The 20,640-nt window shown below is 38.8% G+C and overlaps 1 protein-coding gene across 8 annotated transcripts in view; it reads right to left on the reverse strand.

Moving 5' to 3' along the window:
* TCN1 (transcobalamin 1) overlaps window positions 1–20,640 on the reverse strand; it is a 317,931-nt gene that overhangs the window by 295,736 nt on the left and 1,555 nt on the right. The window contains exon 1 of one of the 8 annotated variants that reach the window (XM_067037303.1): window positions 15,928–16,005. The exons of the other annotated variants lie outside the window; for them this stretch is intronic. The gene's annotated coding sequence lies outside the window, so the exon portion shown is untranslated. Of the gene's footprint in view, window positions 1–15,927; window positions 16,006–20,640 lie in introns of those variants that run through there. 8 annotated transcript variants of the gene reach the window in all.

The raw sequence follows: 20,640 nt of genomic DNA on the forward strand, positions 1-20,640 counted from the left end.
CATGGAATGTATTATAAACATTAAGAGATATACTTTGAGGACTTAGTATTATATTTAATTCCAGCCCCACCTTGTAACCAAGATTTTCTTATGATAGGTAGCTTGGTTCTTCCCAGGTACCTGCATCTCTGAGGCCAGTTTTCCCAGGCCTTAGAAGATCAAGTTTATTATAGCAAGATTTGATCTTCAATGAAGGAAACAACACCCTATGTACTTATAATACCTAGGAATTTATGTTCAATATCAGGGCTATAGTCTACAGGGAGAATAAAGCTGAACTCTGTACATGCAAGTAATGTGGAATGCAGGTGTACTCAGTTCTGTGTGCACATGACTACATGGACATTTTTGCGTTGCCTGCTTTGTGTCTGTCAGTCTGTCTGTCAGCAGATCTGTGTGAGTCTAAGTCTGTCTGTGTCTGTGTTTCAGTATCTGTATATATCTAGGTATCTATGCATATGGGACTGTGGACATATGTGCACTTATCTATATAGGTTTGTTGGTATGCAGAGGAGGAGGAGCTGGGAGGGCAAGAAGATGGGAGTCAGTCCTAAGCAAGTTGCACAGGAATTGAAACCATAGGTTCCAGCCTTCTCTGTAGATTCCTGTCCTGCTCTGTCCCATCAGCCCAGGGCTTGACAGAAGCCAAAACAGCTGGGCCTTCAACCAAGACCTAGAAACCACCTTTTCTGAATTGAGCCCATTGGATATTGCCTCTTTTAAAATTACTAGCCTAATTCAACAAGCTCTCCTTACTTCAACATCCCAAACTCTTGGTTAATTAGCTAGCTCCAAAGCACATGATGTTAGTTTGCATTTTTGCTGAATTTTTCTTATTTCTACATAGTGAAAGTGATTTTATAGTAATTGGGATTGCAAACTTCCTCAGGGAATGATTTATGTCTCTGATTCAGTTTAAGAAACAACCTTAGAAATGTGAAGCGACTTGCTCAGAGCCACAGGGCTAGACACTAGCTGAACATCATTTCTTATCAAGGACGGTCTAAACTCCAAATTACTTCACTGCACAAAATTGAGCCCTAACAGAAATCAATTAAATGGTACATCAAAGAACTATCTTATTGCTGTATGGGAAGCTAATATTTTATAATACATACCCTGAAGGATACCTTAAAGTGAAATTTTAAATAAATATAAACCTCTAGATATTGCATAAGATTATTTTTACATAACAGGAATGTCTCATTTTACTGGACTGGAGTACAATTATAATATTAACTCTTTCCTTTTACCAAGTCATCTCTTGAACCACCAATGTTCACATTAGCAAGAAATATAAGATCTTCCTGTTGAGGTCCTATCCCTGTTTACCCTCTCAAGTTATTCAAGAACATTGGGAGCCTAAAGTTCAATACTGACTCCAAACCTCTAGTTGATAGAATCCTGGAGCATCTCAGCAGTCCACCAGCATGCCTGTAATTTCCACTGCCATGGCTTCAATTACTATTAAATGGTGTCAGTATTGAAAACTGATCCCAATAGCCCAGGGTGGCCTTGTCACAAGGGTCCTTCAGGTTTGGGTTTTCAGAATTACAGATTCTATATTCTTGTTTCTAACCCACCTGTCCTGCAAGGATATGGGTCTATTGGGGCTTATAGTCACAGGCACAATCCTAGGAGGAAACCACCTACCGCCATGACACATAAGCCCTTGTGTTGAGCCTAAGTCACAAGCCCAAACCTCCTCTTCTTTCACTGTGAATTCCTCCTTATGGCCCTTTTCTAACAGCAGTCCTAATTTTAAACATCTCTCCATTAAATAAATTCTATAACACTGAACCTCAGAGTGCCCCAATTCCATCTTCCTCAGAAGTTCATTAGCCTCAGTGAAGATGTACTCATATTATCCACAATAACAAACAGGAAAACACAATAATTCTCATTATCCAGTTGGTGAAATTTATCAGCTTAAAATCATCCTCAATAATGATCAATTACCATTAATATATAAATGTAACCATATATATGTAATTATATATATAGAACCACATATATATATAATATATATATAACCATAGTCGTTGAGGGTGGGAGATACAATGAGTAGTTTTTCCCTTCTCTTTTTCATCTTCCGGCAATTGTATTATACTTTTATTATTTTTAAAGTATTAACATATAAAGATCTGTAAGCAATGTACATTTTCTTTTTGAAAACAGAGAGCCGGTAAAATCCTTTCAGACTATTTGTTCCTATTCACCCTCTTGGAGTTGTGTGTGACAAGTACAGTGGTCAGTTGGTCATACGAAGCAAAATATAACAGATAATAAAGATGTGGTAAGTATCTCATTTCTCCCTTGGTGAATCAGAAGATATTGGCTTCTGTATGAATCTTGTTTGAAGAACTCAGGTTTTGATAAGAATTAAGTGTAAATGGTGCCATCTCTAAGCTGAAATTATAGGTAACTGAAAACACTCTGCCCTGACTGTTGTGTACTACATGGGTTACTACACAATTGAAGGTAAACAGTTTTCCCTAACAAAGGTGTTTTATATTACAGGATATTTTTATATTCACATCTCATAAGAGACTAAGATAGAAGATATACGATTTTCCGGCTCAGGTCTGTTTAATTCAACAGATATTCCCCTGGAAACAAAAAACTTTGTAAAGATTGTTACCAGGCATAGGGATATGGAAATGCTGAGGTCTCGTAACTTTAATTCTCAAAATTTTAGAGAAGTTAAACATTAACGGTCAGGACCTCTGCTGTTTTCAGAAACCAAGATTGTGGAGTAATCACTGGGAAGTTGGAAAAGATAATAAAACTTTTCAATAAAGCTGTTTTCCTACTTCTTCCACACCTACTACTTCATGTCTAAAGGCAAATTTATCTCCAATTGACCTCAACATCACAGAATCAGAGAACTTTGGTGAAAGATACATCTGCCCTTTCCTCCCCAGTACCCACACCACAGGCCCCGGCTTAAGGATCAAGGGAATCATAAGAACAACTGAGAAGGAGCACAAAGTTAATGTGAAGGAGAGACTCATTTGTCCATATATCGTAGAACAGAGAGATTCAGGAAATAACAAGAAAGAATGGAGTGGCTAGGACCTGGGAGTCTTGGAGCAGAAGAAGGAAAAGGAGAATTGAGAGAAAAGAGGAAAGTAGATGCTGAAAAATCCTGTTCTCAAATATTTCTGGTTCTAGGACTTCATGTACACTTGGATGAAAACACTGATACCCAGTTAATATTTTCCTCCACTTCAAGCATCTGTTAGGAATAGACGTCGCTAACTAAATACTGAAGCACAAATAACTGAGATCAAGTCAACCACTGTTCTGATAGGAGAATGGGAATGAGAACAAAATGCCCAAATAATGTGAAGAAATGGAAGAAACCCAAGGAAACCTTAGGTCTAAGCTATGAAGTCCTAGGAATCATACAGGTAAATCTCCACATCTAAAAGCTATACCCGACACTACTGAATATTTTTTCCAAGCAGAAGTGTCACTGTATGAAATGTGTGATGATAGAAATGATAGAATAGCAGAATACGGGACAACTTCCTCAAATGACATCCTTGTTGGGATCTCAAAAACTAGCAATGGGAAGGAAAAATTTACAGAAAATTTACTGAAAGGCAATCAGTGATCCAGATATCAGACTTTCAGAAACCTAATTTCTCCGGAATGACACCTAACTCATAACTCCCTTGTGCTTAAAGGGAAATGCCTTTTGCAGTACAAATGGAGATGCAACCTTTGAGTATCCAGAGAAAGCAGAAAATCTTAGGGAAAATTTTTTTCTGATCATTCCCGCTCTACATCTAATTAATTTTATCAGATTGATTCCACATAGAGATTATTTAAGCAAGGCAATCTGCAGATTAAGATGGTAAACTGAACAAAGCATATTTATGGAATAGTAATAAATTGACGAGGCTGAAGCACAGACTCTGTGGGGGTGAGTGGTGGGAAATTGGAGTCAAGAAATTAGATTGCACTAAACTATTTCAGAAATAAATGTTGTGCTGTATGATCAGGCTCTCATGCTGTGTTATCTGTCTAAACTTTAATTGTGGAAGATGGAGAAAAGGATAATAATGATAAAATATTTAGATCATATTGAAAAGAGTGTCAGATGTTTTCCATTTGAGACTTCTTCTCAGCTCCCTGGCCAGGGCAGTTGGGTGATGGCAGTGCTCTTAAATGGAAGAGAAGCAAGGAAATGATTGTGTGGGTGAGACAATGAGTTCAGTTTAAAATGTATTTTATTTGAGGCGCTTTGTGATCATATGGGTCAAAACCTCTAGTAAGAAGTTGGAAATATGAGCCTAGTGCTAGAGAGATCTAGGATGAAGATACAGCACTAGGATGGTTGTAAATATACAGGTAGTTGACCAAGCTATAGGTATAAAAGGTGTTGCCCGTGGAGAAACTATAGAACTAGGGTTGGAAAAATCAAGGCAGAAATAGCCTGAGGAGATTGAGGCCCAGGTAAAAGGCCAGGTTAAAAGGTCCAGTGCGTGAGATTAGAAAGTGGTGGCCAAGTATTAAAATGGGGAGCCAAAGTTTCATCTTAAGACATTCAAACTCAGAGTTTAAAAAAGAAGTCATGATTCTAGCCAAAAGGAGAGTAAACAAACAAAAACACACGCAAACACACACACACACACACACACACACACACACACACATCTAATTCTTAATTTCCCCTGAATACAGTGAAAAGAGAAAAAAACATGAAATGAACATATGGGAAGTACAGTTTTCTACTCAAATAGAATTTAAACTGATAGATACCCAACACTATACTAAATAATAATGCAATTTAGTTTGAGTAGAGAAACAGATGTTCTTAATATTTGCAAATGATGCGACTGACAAAGGATTAGTCTCCAAAATTCACAAGCAGCTCATGCGGCTCAATATCAACAAAAACAAACAACCCAATCAAAAAATGGACAGAAGACCTGAATAGACATTTCTCCAAAGAAGACCCCGATGACCAAGAGGTACATGAAAAGATGTTCATGCCTTTGTCCCCCCTTTGAAATCAGCGGCTAGGCAGTTATCTAAGAGTGAGGGGTGGTAATTAGTAAAGTAGTTGTTTGGATTAAGAGTTATAGAAATCAGAGACAGAAATGACCAAATTAGAGTCAAAGAATTGAAGAGAAGCCAATGAGCTGAAGCCAATGAGATTTGATAGCCTGTATTTGTTGTGCTGCCTATCGGTGTGATTGTGAGGGTTTCCCTACAACATCCCACGTAAAGAGAGTAGAATTACAATGTGGGAAGTTTGCGTTTGTGGGTTCTAATACGAAGGTAATGAGTTGGATCTCTGGGATCCAGGCTGAATGAGGAAGGATACGGTGCCAGGAAAGGGCCAATAATTTTGAAAGAAAGGTAGGGTTCAGGGAGCCAATAATCTGAAACACGGCTACCAACACATAAGACACCTTTGCGGGAATTAGAAAAAAGCACCCCTTCTGAGAAACAGCTTGTTCAATGGCAACCCCTCTAGGCTGAAGCAGAAGGATGGGTCCCCCTCTGAACGGTAAAATTAGCGGCCTCTTCCTCTAGCTGATCAAGTCAGCACCAGGGGAGTCAGGTCTTCAAGTGGAGCCCATACAGGATTTCAGCCCCGATTTTTGCCCTCGTTGACGTGCACCCTTGCACAAGGCCCCAGCTGCACATCCTGGTCTAGTTTAACACAGAGAGTAGCTCTACACAGAGTCGTAACATATGGCAACTGGAGAATGGTTGTTTGTGATCACAGAGAAGGATATTAGAATTCAGATACCTGAGAGAATTAGCTCCATGTAATCAGAAACTATAGGGTGGCTTTTTCATTCATTCATTCACTTACCAAAAACTATTTATTGACTACCTACTATGCACCAGGCATAACTCTTGCTTCTGAGAAAACAGATGTAAACAAAAGAGATAAGACCCTGCCCTCGTGGAGCTTATATTATAGGGAAAGGAAGACAGCGGCATGTATAGATCACACTCTGGTCAGCAAATCAAACATATAAAAACTTTAAAGGCCACTCCTACCCCACCCCCTCCACCCACTCTGGAGGGTGCTTATTTTTCCAAAACTTCATAACTAAAGAGATGAAATCAAACATGCATTCTGCTTTTTAAGAAAGGTTTCACTGAGCTATAATTCGCGTATTGTAGAGTATACAGTTCAGTGGGGGATTAGTATATTCACATAGTTGTGGAAACACAACCACCTCATAATTTTGTACCATTTTTATCATTAGCCCCCAAACCTATTACAGTCATTCTAATTCCTGACCCAGTCACCTCAGCCCTAGGGTAATACTAATCTACTTTCTGTCTCTATGGATTTGTCTGTTTGGGCTATTTCTTATGAATGTCTTTTGTGACTGGCAAAGTTTGGTAATAATGTTTTCAAGACTTGTCCATGTTGTAGCATAAATCAGGAATTTGTTCTGGAAAATAATAATATATTTTATGGGTATACAGGCACACCTCAGAGATATTGCAGTTTTGGTTCCAGACCAACACAATAAAGCAAATGTCACAAAACAAGTCACACAAGTTTTTTTTTGTTTCCCAGTGCATATAAAAATTATGTTTACACTATACTGTAATCTATTGTGTTCAATAGCATTATGTCTAAAAAATGTACATACCTTAATTTATTATGCTAACCATCATCTGACGACACAGGGTTGCCACGAACCTTCAATTTGTAAAACACTCAGTAACTGTGAAGTGCGATAAAGCAAAGTGCAATAAGGAATCCCTGTACCGCATGTTGTTTATTCACTCATCAGTTAGTGGACATCTGAGTTGTTTCCTTTCTTTTTTTTTTCACTATTATGTATAATGTTGCTATGAACATTTGTGTACAATTTTTGTGTGTAGATTTATGTTTTCGATTCTTGGGTATGTATACATCTAGGAGTGGAACTTCTGGGTCATGTGGGAACTCTATGTTTTACATTTTAAAGAATCATCTAACTGTTTTCCAAAGGAGCTGCACAGTTGTACATTTCTACCAGCAAAGTTTATAGGCTCTAATTTCTCCACATCCTCACAAACACTTGCTATTATCTGGATTTTTAATTGACCCCATCCGAGTGGGTGTGAAGTAGTATCTCGATGTCATTTTGATTTGCATTTACCTAATGACGAATGAAATTGAGCATATTTTTATGTGCTTATTGGCCATTTGTATATCTTCTTTAAAGAAGTGTCGATTCAAATCCTTTGCCAATGTTTTTTAATTGATATAATCAAACTATAACACTGTATTAGTTTTAGGCATACAGCATAATAATTTGATATATGTATATACTGTGAAATGATTACCACAATAAGTTTAGTTAACATTCATCACCACACACACAGTTACAGATTTTTCCCTTGTGATGAGAACATTTAACATATATTCTTTTAGAAACGTTCAAATATACAATACGGTATTGTTAACTATAGTTACCATGCTCTACATTACATCCGCAGGACTTATATGTTTTATAATGAGAAGTTTGTACCTTTTGACTACCTTCACACATTTCACCCAACCCCCAATCCCCCACCTCTGGCAACCACCAGTCCTTTCTGTGTTTCTATAAGGTTTTGGGGGTTTTTTTAGATTCCACATGTAACTGATATCATACAGTATTTGTCTTTCCCTGTCTGACTTATTTCACTTAGCATAATGCCCTCAAGATCCATCCATGTTGTTGCAAATGGCAGGATTTCCTTCTTTTTATGGCTGAATAATATTCCATTGTGTGTGTATGTATGTATGTATGTATATATATGTCACATGTTTTAATCCATTCATCTGTCAGTGGACATTTAGGTTGTTTCCATGTCTTGGCTATATTGTAAATAGTGCTGCAGTGAACATGGGGGTTCACATATCTTTTCAAGATAATGATTTTATATTCTTTGGATATATACCCATAAGTGGAATTGCTGGATCATATGGTAACTCTATTTTTAGTTTTTTAAGGACCCTCCATACTGTTTTTCATAGTGGCTGCACCAACTTACATTCCTACCAACAGTGCACAAGTGTTCTCTTTTCTCCACAACCTCACCAACAGTTGTTATTTCTTGTCTTTTTGATAACAGCCATTTTAACAGGTGCGAGATATCTCATTATGGTTTTGATAGGAATTTCCCTGATGATTAGCGATGTTGAGCACCTTTTAATATACCTTTGCCAAGTTTTTAGTTAGTTTTTTTGTCTTTTTTGTTGTTCAGGTTAAGAATTCTTTACATATTCGCAATACAAGTCCCTTATCAGATATATGATTTGCAAATATTTTCTTCTGTTATGTCGGTGGTCTTTTCACTTTCCTAATGGTGTCCTGAGCTACACAAAAGTTTTTAATTTTGATGAAGTCTAATTTATCTATTTTTTTCTGTTGTCACTTCTGGGTTTGGTGTCATATCTAATAAACTGTTGATCGATTCAAGGTCATGAATATAACACCTATTTTTTTTTCTAGGCATTTTGGAGTTTTAACTCTTCCATTTAGGTCTTTGACCAATATTAAGTTAACTTTTTATATGTTGTGAAGTAGGGATCAAAATTTGTTCTTTTGAGTGTGAATATCCAGCTACCCCAGCACCAATTGCTGAAAAACCTGTACTTTTTCCCCCATTGAATTGCCTAAGCAACCTTGTCGAAAATCAATAGAATGAGTTGGGATATTCTCCCTCCTTTTTTATTTTTTTAATTTAATTTTTTAATTATATAGTGGAGTTTAGTTGATTTACAATGTTGTGTTAGTTTCAGGTGTACAGCAAAATGACTGTTATGCATATACATATATACATTCTTTTTCAGATTGTTTTCCCATATAGGTTATTACAGAATGTTGAGTAGAGTTCCCTGTGCTTTACAGTAGGTCCTTGTTGATTATCTATTTTTTATATAGTAGTGCATATATGTTAATCCCAAACTCATAATTTATCCCTCCCCCCACCATGTTTCCCCTTTGGTAACCATGAGTTTGTTTTCGAAGTCTGTGAGTCTGTTTCTGTTTTGTAAATAAGTTCATTTGTATCATTTTTTTAAGATTTCACATGTAAGTGATATATGATATTTGTCTTTCTCTGTCTGACTTCACTTAGTATGACAATCTCTAGATCCATCTATGTTGCTGCAAATGGCATTATTTCATTCTTTTTTATGGCTGAGTAATATTCCACTGTATACATATATACCACATCTTCTTTATCCATTCCTCTGTCAGTGAACACTTAGGCTGCTTCCATATCTTGGCTATTGAAAATAGTGCTGCAATGAACATTGGGGTGCATGTATCTTTTCGAATTATGGTTTTCTCCAGATATATGCCCAGGAGTGGGATTGCTGGATCATATGGTAGTTCTATTTTTAGTTTTTTTGAGGAACCTCCATTCTGTTCTCCATAGTGATTGTACCAATTTATGTTCCCACCAACAGTGTAGGAGGGCTCCCTTTTCTCCACACCCTCTCCAGCATTTATTGTTCGTAGATTTTTTGATGATGGCCATTCTGACTGGTGTGAGATGATACCTCATTGTAGTTTTGATTTGCATTTCTCTAATAATTAGCAATGTTGAGCATCTTTTCATGTGCTTTTTGGCCATCTGGATGTCTTCTTTTGAGAAATGCCTATTTAGATCTTCTTCCCATTTTTTTGATTGGGTTGTCTGGTTTTGGGGGGGGTTGTTTTGTTTTTTTGTTTTGTTTTGTTTTGATATACAGTAGAGCTGCATGAGCTGTTTGTATCTTTTGGAGATTAATCCTTTGTTGGCTTCTTCATTTGCAAATATTTTCTCCCATTCTGTGGGTTGTCTTTTCGTTTTGTTTATGGTTTCCTTTGCTGTGCAAAAGCTTTTAAGTTTGGTTACATCCCATTTGTTTATTTTTGTCTTTATTTTCATTACTCTAGGAATATTCTCCCTCCTCTTAATTATTGCTTTATACAATTATCTTTAAAATCAGATAAGAGAAGAAGAGTTACAAACAAAAATGTATTTATACTGACTTTTATATTTATTTATGTAGTAACATTTATAAATGCTTTTTATTTCCTCAGGTGCAGCTAACTTCATGTCTAGTATTTTTCCTTTCAGCCTGAAGTACTATCTTTAGTATTTCTTGTAAGGCAGATCTGCTAGCAACCAATTCTCTTGGTTTTTATATGCCTGGGAATGTCTAATTTCTCCCTCCTTTCTAGAGGTTACTTTTACTTTTGCCAAATATAAAATTCATTTTTAAAATTTATTTATTTATTTATTTTTGGCTGCGTTGGGTCTTCATTGCTGTGCGCAGGCTTTCTCTAGTTGTGGCCAGCAGGGGCTACTCTTCATTGTGGTGCACAGGCTTCTCATTGTGGTGGCTTCTCTTGTTGCAGAGCATGGGCTCTAGGCATGCAGGCTTCAGTAGTTGTGAAGAGTGGGCTTCAGTAGTTGTGGCTTGTGGGCTCTAGAGCACAGGCTCAGTAGTTGTGGTGCACAGGCTTAATTGCTCCATGGCATGTGGGATGTTCCCGGACCAGGGCTCGAACCTGTGTCCCCTGCATTTACAGGCGGATTCTTAACCACTGTGCCACCAGGAAAGTCCCTAAAATTCATTTTTATATTCCTTTTCTTTCAGCACTTTGAAGATATCATTCTATTATTTCTCTGACCTCCATGGTTTCTGACGTCCATGGTCAGCTATTAATCTTATTGAGGATCTCTTGCTCATAATTTGTTTTTCTCTTGCTACTTTCAAGATTCTTTCCTTGTAGATGACTTTCAATATTTTGATTCTGATGTGTCTAGATATGAATCCCCTTGAGTTATTCTACTTGGAATTTATTGAGCTTCTTGGCTTAATATTTTTCATCAAAATTGGGAAATTTTTGGCTATTATCTTTTCAAATGTTCTTTATGCCCCTTTCTCTCTCTCTTCTCCTCTAAGTTTCCCATTATGCCTGTACTGGTATTCTGGATGGTATCCCACAGAACACTGAGACTGTTCATTTTTCTTCATTCTTTTTGTTCCTCTTCCACCAGCTCAAATCTGCTATTGAGCCCCTCTGGTGAATTTTTCATTGCAGTTATTGTACTTTTCAACTCCAGAGTTTCTATTTGGTTCTATTTTTATAATTTTAGTCTCCTTATTGACATTCTCTACTTGATGGATATTGTTCTCATACTTTTCCTTTTATTCTTTAGATGTAGTTTTCTTTGACTCTTTGAATACATTCATAATAGATAATTTAAAGTCTTTGTTTATCAGGTTTATCATCTGGGCTTCCTCAGGCACCCTTTCTATTAATGCCTTTTTTTTCTATGTATGGGCCATATTTTCCTGTTTCTTTGTATGTCTCATAATTTTTTGTTGAAAACGGAACATTCTAAATAATATAATAAGGCAACTTTGGAAATCAAACCCTGAGAATTTTTACTAGATTTCAAGCATTTGTCGTTGCTGTTTGTTTAGTGGCTTGCCGGTCACTGAAGTTTCTGCTTGATTAACTTAGTGATCAGCTAATGACTGGAATGAGATGTACTTAAGTGGCTGAAACCTACAAGTTTTCCACCTCTTGCTGACTGGGATCTATAGGTGTATCAGTTCATTCCTTCAACATTTTGAGAGTTTAAGACTTTGCCTTGGCCTTCACTTCCTGCTTCCACAGAGCCTCAAGGTCAGCCAGGAATTAAGCCCTTCTCAGGGCTTTCCTTGGCACGTGCACAACCCTGAACATGTGTGAAGCCGACTGATTTCAAGGAACATGTCAGAACTTTACAGAGCCCTTATGGACATATCATTCCTTAGACTTTCACTTTAAGTTCTTTGTCCAGACTCATTTTGTTGGTATTGCTACTGGTATTGTTTCTTCAGTTACATGCCAGCTGCTATTCTTAAAAAGCCCCCTACTGGATTCCACAAATACCCTGGAATGGGGCTTTCTCATTGAGTGAGCTCTGAGTCAGATCACATAAAGGTAATCCCTGTGATTAGGGCTTTTCCAAGGAGCTGCCATACTGGTCAAATTGTGACAATTCTCCAGGAGGAGGGCTTTTGGAGGAGTTCTAATTCTATTCTGCCCCCTTCAGTGACTTGCTAGACTGCTGGTTTTCACAGCTACCATTATTCTGAGGTATGGTTTTAAAGACTACCAGGAAGGAGGGGGGGTGGAAATAGGGCAAATTAAAACACCACAAAGCTTGTTAACAAAAGTCAGCCATTTTTCTTGAATAAACACTTCTCAGATTATTGCAAGCCTTTGGTTAATTTCCAGAATTCTAAAAAGTTGGTTCTGACAATTTTTTCCAATGTCTTCATTGCTTTTATGAAAGAGCAGATTTTTGGACACCCTTCCTATATCACTGCGGAATGCCATTGCCTTTTGCCTTTCTTATACAAACTATTTTAGGAAAATCAAATAATTCCTCAAGGGAAGTTATTATTTTCAGAAGAATAACAGACAATAAATTAAGAAGTGCTACTTGAGTGGATAAATGACCATGATATTGCAAGTGCCAAACACTTTAAAAAGGAGACAGTGACTCCTCTATCTCAACTACCCAGTGGGAGAGACTTGATGGAATGAATTCCAGCAATCATACCTCTCTGATTTTCTTTTGTCTATCTATATGTGTATGTCTATAAAGAGTTTAAGTAAATCTGAGACTATGGGTACTAAAGGAGAAGATGAGGTCAGGGCTTATAGTCAAGAGATGATCTGGATCACAGGGCTTTGTGGACATTGACCATCTCACAGCTTGGTGTTCTTGACATACTCCTTATATATTTATCTTGGGGAAGATGAATTTCTGGACCATTCTTTCTACTCCTTTGTCCCAACCAAACCTATCATGCTGTATCTTTCTTCATCATACACCCTAATTATTGGGGCCTTGAGTCAGATCAAAAACCAGGGCTGTAATATAAGAAAGTGCCTGAGATCATTGGGGCCAGAATCTCAGGATTCAGCAGGTCTGCTTGTGAGTAGGTCCCCCCACCTCATGGTGCTGAATGTCAAAATTGCTACCAGAAGAAAGGCATTGTCCCATTCACTGGCTGAGGGGGATGGAGGTGGTAGAAATGTATCAGAGAAAAAGAACTGGAACTGAAGATAGTATATACAAGACCAAACAGACAAGAAGAAGAAGAGGCAGACTTTTAAAAGTAGTTCAGCAAAAAAGCAAAGAAGAGAGAGCAGGGCATAAGGGAAAATTGGAAGAATTCAACAGGGTTTACTAAGAGATTTGTGTTGTCTTACAGCACCCAGTAAAATATTCCCTCTCCTTCCATTTTCCCCCAGACTTCTCAACAATATCTGCCTATCTCACAAAAATATTTCCAGTTCATTCCCTTGGCAAATATTTACTGAATACCTAGTGTGGGCCAGGCTCTGTTCTAAGTGCTTCAGTTATAGCAATGAACAAAACACACCCAGATCCCTACCCGGGTAAAACTTACCTTCTAGGAAAAGATAATATGTTAAAAGATGAAAAGGACTGTGGGGAAAAAAATAAAATGTAGAGGAGGGCAAGGAGGTATGAGGTGAGCGCAGGTTGCAACTTTTTATAGGATATTCAAGCTTCATTGAAAAGAGACATTTGAGCAAAGACTTGGAGGAGTTGACGTGATAAGCCACAGGGACATCTAGAGGAAGAGTGTGCCAGAAGAGCAGGACCTAGGGAGCAGGCCTGGAGTGTTTACTGAAGAACAAAGAGGCCAGTGTGGATGCAGCAAATTGAGCTAAGAGAAGACTGATAGGAAGAGAGGTCAGCTGTATGATAGGAGGTACGTTAATCTACATGTTCCCCAAATTCCTGCCAGTACAGACTGATGCAACCTTACAGCTTTTTAGCGAGCAGATTTAAATCAGAGAGATGAGGTCGATAAGTAGGAGGCAGTCTTATGTTCCACGCCAGGCTACTGTGCTGCCGCTATTTTTTCAGAATCTGAACTTGCAAGTCTTACACAAGTACTTTTTCAGTTTAATAATAAAAATACGTGTTTACGTATTATTTATTGGGCATTAACTATGTGCTAGGTAAGTGCTTTACCTGCGTGCATTCTTTCTGTCCTTTCTTTTCTTGGAAAATTATGCATTAAGGCTGCTATCCCACCCCAGAAGAATCTATACTTAGGCAACTCTCTCTCTCAAGTCTTTCCCATTAGACTGTTAGACTCCAGGGATGGTTTTCTCAGTGTGCGTCTCAGAGCAGTCACGTAGCTTGGACGGAAGCACTAGGTGGATCACACTCTGATTGTGAATCAGGGTGCTTGATAACCAAACCAGCTTCAGGACGATGCCCCATGAGCATGCCAACACCTGTCCGCAGACCACCTCTGAGAGCCCCTCCCATGTGGAAATTCTGGAATGGACACTGGTTTATTCCTAAATCCTTCCTTCACTGCAAACGTACTGAGTGCAAGAACTGCCCCCAACCCAAGAAGCGCACCAATTCCATCATTGTTTCCCACAGTAATTCCCCCCCTCTTGTCAGAAGATTCTTTATCGTCTCTTTCTATCCCTCCTATATTTTTAAATTCTTTAAGGGCAAAGGCTTTCCATGGATTTATGGTTTCTAGTTGTTCTAAAAAGTTCTTGTCAGTTGTACCACTTCCAGACCCCTTTTGACTTCAGACTATCTGGAAGGTTGTGTTTGCATTAGCTCTTGCCTGTGCCTTTTCTCCCAGATATCTTAAATGCTCTCACCCTTACCTCTTCCTGATTTTTGCTCAAATCTCACATTTGCAATGACGCCTCCCTTGCCAGCATCAATTTAAAAGGCAACTGCACACTCACACTCCCTATTCTTCTTATTTTATTGTCCACCACAGCACTTCTCTTTGGTTTCAGGCTACCTGTTTCACTTATAGATCTTATTTATCATGCCTCCACTCCCTCTAGAATGCAAGTTCAACTGAGGTCAGGGATGTTCATCTATTTTCTTCACTGCAGTATTCCCAGCACCAAGAGCAGCGTCAACACATGTTCAGTGCCCTATAAATGCTTGTCAATTAGCCACTCAATATGCAAAGCACAGATCCTTGCTCACACCTGTGCTTCTAATAGTCCTCATATACAAGACTTTTTTTTTTTTTTTTTTTAATCAGGCTGTGAGACATCTATCATATCATTTGACTGTCTTGATTGGCAGTAAACTTATTTGCTCCCTTTGTTTGTCTGTTTGTTTGTTTTTTTAACATCTTTATTGGAGTATAATTGTTTTACAATAGTGTGTTAGTTTTTCCTTTACAACAAAGTGAATCAGTTATACATATACATATGTTCCCATATCTCTTCCCTCTTGCATCACCCTCTCTCCCACCCTCCCTATCCCACCCCTCTAGGTGGTCACAAAGCACAGAGGTGATCTCCCTGTGCTATGCAGCAGCTTCCCACTAGCTATCTAATTTACATTTGATAGTGTATATATGTCCCTGCCACTCTCTCACATCGTCACAGCCCACCCTTCCCCCTCCCCATATCCTCAAGTCCATGCTCGAGTAAGTCTGTGTTTTATTCCCGTCCTACCACTAATCTCTTCATGACATTTTTTTCCCTTAGAGTCCATATATATGTGTTAGCATACGGTATTTGTTTTTCTCCTTCTGACTTACTTCACTCTGTTATACAAGACTTAACTTTTTAGGCAGGGTCAGGGTATAAAAGAGAATCTTTAGATACATGGATGACTCTGGTTCTTTCATTCATTATTTCATTCATTCATTCATTCTATGTGACAGATACTGCCACACACTCTGAATATTTGACTCACGGTTTTTACTTAATCAGAATAAAAGAATAGTAGCTGGTTATACTGGTAGGTTATATTTGTGTAACAACATGTGTCTTCAGAGTTCTGTAGCATGAGCCTGTGAAGCGGTACCTGAGCAGGTACTACCTCCACTCCACAGAGTAAACTGAAGGCCAAAGAAATTCCCAGTGTTGTACCCACCACGTCACGTAGAAGATTCTTGGCGGCAGGGAGCTTCCACGATGATGCTTCTTCAAACGGGTGCCTTGACAGTGTTATAGGCCCACGGGTGACATCAAGCACAGCCTCTTCCCCCTGGGTGTGCCCAGATCCAAGGACAGAGTGCGACGCTGATACAGACAGGAAAGGGTGGCATCTCTGTCAGCCCTCTACCCCATCCTCGTCCTGGGAGCCCGCGGGCTCAGAAGAGCTGCGACGTCCTACGGCTCCGCGGGTGTCCGCGCGGGGCTCCTCGCGCAGCGCCCCCTGCAGCCGCGCCCTTGGCCACAACTGCAGCGTTGGGACCGCGCGAGGGCCTGTAAGGGGCACAACCGAGGAAGCAGCCCCCACCGGGTTCCCTGGTCTGGGAGGCCCTGAGCTGAGGGTGCCACCCAAGGGATCACACTCTTCTGGACCTGCGGTCAGGGCATGACGTGTGTGTAGGGAGTCTTGGCCAGGTTGCCCTTAAGACTCAGACCTGGTCACACTGAGATCAGAGGCTGCCAGACCCTGGCGCCCTGAGACACCCTCGTCCTGGCTGCCCCGTCGCTAGGAATGGTTTACTGGTAACAGTAGTTGAGTCTAGAAGATCCACGCTCATCCTACACATTTCAGCACCATTCAGATGGCTAGGTGGTTTACCAAACATTGCTTGGGAGAATCTTCTATCATTTTAAGTAAGTAAATGTCCGAGGCAGAGCTCACCTTGTGAGTTGCAGCACTATTATAAACTAAGGGCTGCTGTTCTTAGCATCCGTCCAACTTGGGGTCAGTTTGAAACCACTGTTTGCTCTTTCTTTCCATCCTAATGCTTCAGATCTCCATATGAGAGCCTCTTGAGTCTGGGTTTCAGCAGTTTATCACCTTAAGGTGTGTCTCCAGCGTCCCTAAAGGGAATTCTGCATGTTCACAGAGCTCAGACTTAAGTCCTTCCATTCCAACATATCTTCCAAACCTGATGAAAAGTTATCTGGACTTTCAGCTTGCTCTTTAGGACAGTAGAAATAAGACAACCACGTCTACATTTGCTGCATACCTACTACGTAACAAACGCTTGTCTAATGTTTTTCTCTTTAATATTAACTTCATGAAGGGCATGAGCCCACATACTTGGACCACCTCAAATACCATGAAATGAAAGTCAGTTCAGTTATGTTTGCAGAAAGCAGGAACACTTAGAAATTTGTGTTTATACAAGTATTAAACAATCATTGAGCTCCAAAAATGTGCCATATGCAGTGCTTAAAGCCTACAGTTAAAAGATGAGTACAGCACAAACATACCAAAAAATAAGGACTATTGGTGGAACTGAAACTCATCAGGAATGGCAGGAGTATGGTTTGAGAGATTAAGCTGCAAAGGAAACCAACCAGAGGGCACATCATGAAAGGCTGATGTATGTTTAGACACAATTTTTGAAGGCGGTGAGGTGCCTCTTAAGTGATATGATCAGTTTTGAAAGATTGTTACTGGGACTGAGATGTGGGGAATAGGGTGAAGGGGCAAGGAAAGGTATAATGAGACATCAGAGGAAAGAAGACCAAACTAGAGACCATTGCAACCACCCAAGTAAAACATGAATCCCACGTCAACTCAACTACTGATCTCTTAACTTTGCTTGCCATTTCTAGCTCTGCACCTACCCCTCAGCAGAGTAACAGATCTGACTTTTGGCTTCTCCTTGTTTTACTTGGTTGGCTGATTTGCTTGGGTTGGCTTGGTTTTGAGGGAAGAAAGGGAAAGGGGAGGAACACTTCCCCTAATTTTCTTCCAGGAGTTTTGTGATTTCAGGTCCTATGTTTAAATCTTTAATCCATTTTTATTTGATTTTTGTATATGGTGTAAGATGAGGGTGCAATTTCATTCTTTTATGTGAATATACAGTTTTCCCAAAACCATTTATTGAAGAGATTATCCTTCCCCCATTGCCCATTCCTGATGCTTTTGTTGAATTCTTTCTAGGCTCTCTATTCTGCCCCATGGATCTATGTATCTGTTTTTTATGCCAATACCATAATATTTTAATTACTATAACTTTGTGATATAGTTTGATATCAGGAAGTGTGATGTCTCCAGCTTTGCTTTTCTTGTTTAATATTGCTTTAGTTATTCAGAGACTTTTGTGGTTCCATATAAATTTGGGGATTGTTTTTTATATTTCTGTGAAAAATGTCATTGGAATGTTTATAGGAATTGCATTGAATCTATAGATGGCTTTGAGTATTATGAAAATTATAATATTAATTCTTCCAATCCATGAACACAAAATATCTTTTCATTTATTTGTGTCTTCTTCAATTTCTTTCATCAGTGTCTTATAATTTTCAATGTACAGATCTTTCACCTTCTCGGTTAAATTTATTCTTAAGTATTTTTTTGATCCCATTGTAAACAGGATGGTTTTCTTTATTTCTTTTTCAGATAGTTTGTTGTTAGTATATAGAAATGCAGCTGATTTTTGGATGTTAATTTTGAACCCTGCAACCTTACATTTATCAGTTTTAACAGTTTCTTTAGCATTTCTATATATAAGATCATATCATTTACCAACAGAGACTATTTCACTTCTTCCTCCCTATTTGACTGTCTTTTCTTTCTTTTTCTTGCCTAATTGCTCTCATTAGGACTTCCAATATTATGTTAAATAGAATTGACAAGAGTAGGCACCCATATCTTATGCCTGATATAAAGGAAAAGTGTTCAGCTTTTCACTATTGAGTATGATGTTTGCTGTGTATTTGTCATATATCGTCTTTATTGTATTGAGATACATTCCTTCTACACCTGATTTGCTGAGAGTTATCATCATAAAGGATGTTGAACTTTGTCAAATGTTTCTTCTACATCATTTGAGATAATTATCTTTTTCCCTCATTTTATTAATGTGATGCATATGTTGTACTCTCCTTGCATCCCAGGGATAAATGCAACTTTATCATGGTGTATGATTCTTTTAATGTGTTATTGAATTTTGTTTGCTAATATTTTGCTATAATTTTCTTTTCTTGCAGTATCCTTGTCTGGCTCTGGAAACAGAGTAATACTGGCCCTCTTAAAATGAATTTGGAAGTGCTCCCTCCTCTTCAATTTTTTTGAAGAGTATTTGAAGAATTGGTATTCTTCTGTAAATGTTTGGTAGAATTCACCAGTGAAGCTGTCTGGTCTTGGAATGTTTTTTTGTTGGAAGGTTTTGATTTCTTTGCTCATTACTAACATCCTTGCTTATTACTAATCTGTTAAGATTTTCTATTTCTTCATGATTCAGTCTTGATAGTTAGTATATTTCTTGGACTTTAACCATTTCAGAATGCCTGTCCCATAGGGTAGTACAGAGCTTAGAAAAGTACCTGACAGAGCAAGCACTCAGTAAATTCTAGCTTCCCTTTCTCTTTACATTTCCGAGGGTAACAGTAGTTTTAACAGATATGGTACTATTTTTAAACATACTAGGGCCGTATTTCCCTGGCAGTCCAGTGGTTAAGACTCAGCCCATCCACTGCAGGGGGCACAAGTTCGATCCCTGGTCAGAGGAACTGAGATCCCACATGCTGCTAGGCCAAAATAAAGAAAGAAAGAAAAGAAACATACTAGGGTTGCAAATACTCTTACCAGACCCCCCCCCCAAAATGAAGTTCCTCAGGCTAAGCAAGATTACAGTATAAGGGTTGTCAGATCCGTGGATTGTTGGTGGAGCCATGGAACCTGGTTCAGCAATGCAGTTACTCCTATCTGAGCATTGGTCATCAAACTGAATCTCTTTGTAAACTGACTCTCATACATCACAGGACTTTTTAGTTCCTTGCCTCTCAATGAATAAGAAACGCTTTCAGTTTTGCCTGGCCATCATTGCCTACTTATTCCTTTATCCCACCATTATAATGTATTGACTTGGTTCATTAGAACAACTGGAAACATATGAATGCCCGCTTGAGCTTTCATTATAATATGCAGAAGCATCTACAGACGTGGCATGTCCCTCACATTGTATCAGTCAAAGCATGTTACAAGGTCAAATCCAATATCAGCGAGTAGAGCGGTATTCTCCTTCCATGGAGGGAAGGGAGGACACTGAAAATGACAAGGTAACATGTGAAGGTGTATAACTCTCTAATAGGGAAAAGCGAAAGAATAATTGGGGACGATAATTCCATTGACCACTGCCACTTCTCTGAACCACTGCCTGCTAGTAAGCCCTTGGAAAATGCTACTAGCCACAACCTCTGGCAATTTTATGAACTTGAGATGCAAAATACTGCCTTCTGTCCCAAGCTTTAAGACTCAGCCGTTATTCTGGAACACTGTGAAAGTTCTCACTTGGTGTGCATCCTCTTACACTGATTGTAACAAAATAAAGAGCAATTTATTTTAAAGATGCAGGTGTGTCTCACAGGCAGGTCCAAAAAGGCAACTAGAATCAGGGAAATGAGGACCATCCGAATTTTTAGGGAGTACTCCCCTGCCATCTCTTTTCTCTGGCTGTTCCTCCACTCTTCCTTCCATAAAGTGGAGTATGGCAGTGCTACTACTTCTTGTTGAAGAGACAAGCCCAGATTGGGACTGTATTGTCTTAGGGTTAAATACAGTGTGCTTCACTTTATTTCACCTCACAGTACTGCGTTTTTTGGTTTTGTTTGTTTTTGCAAATTGAAGGTTTGTGGCAACCCTGCATAGAGCAAGCCTATTGGTGCCATTTTT

Source organism: Kogia breviceps, chromosome 7 (genome assembly GCF_026419965.1).
Source record: "Kogia breviceps isolate mKogBre1 chromosome 7, mKogBre1 haplotype 1, whole genome shotgun sequence".
Taxonomy (NCBI): Eukaryota; Metazoa; Chordata; class Mammalia; order Artiodactyla; family Physeteridae; genus Kogia; species Kogia breviceps.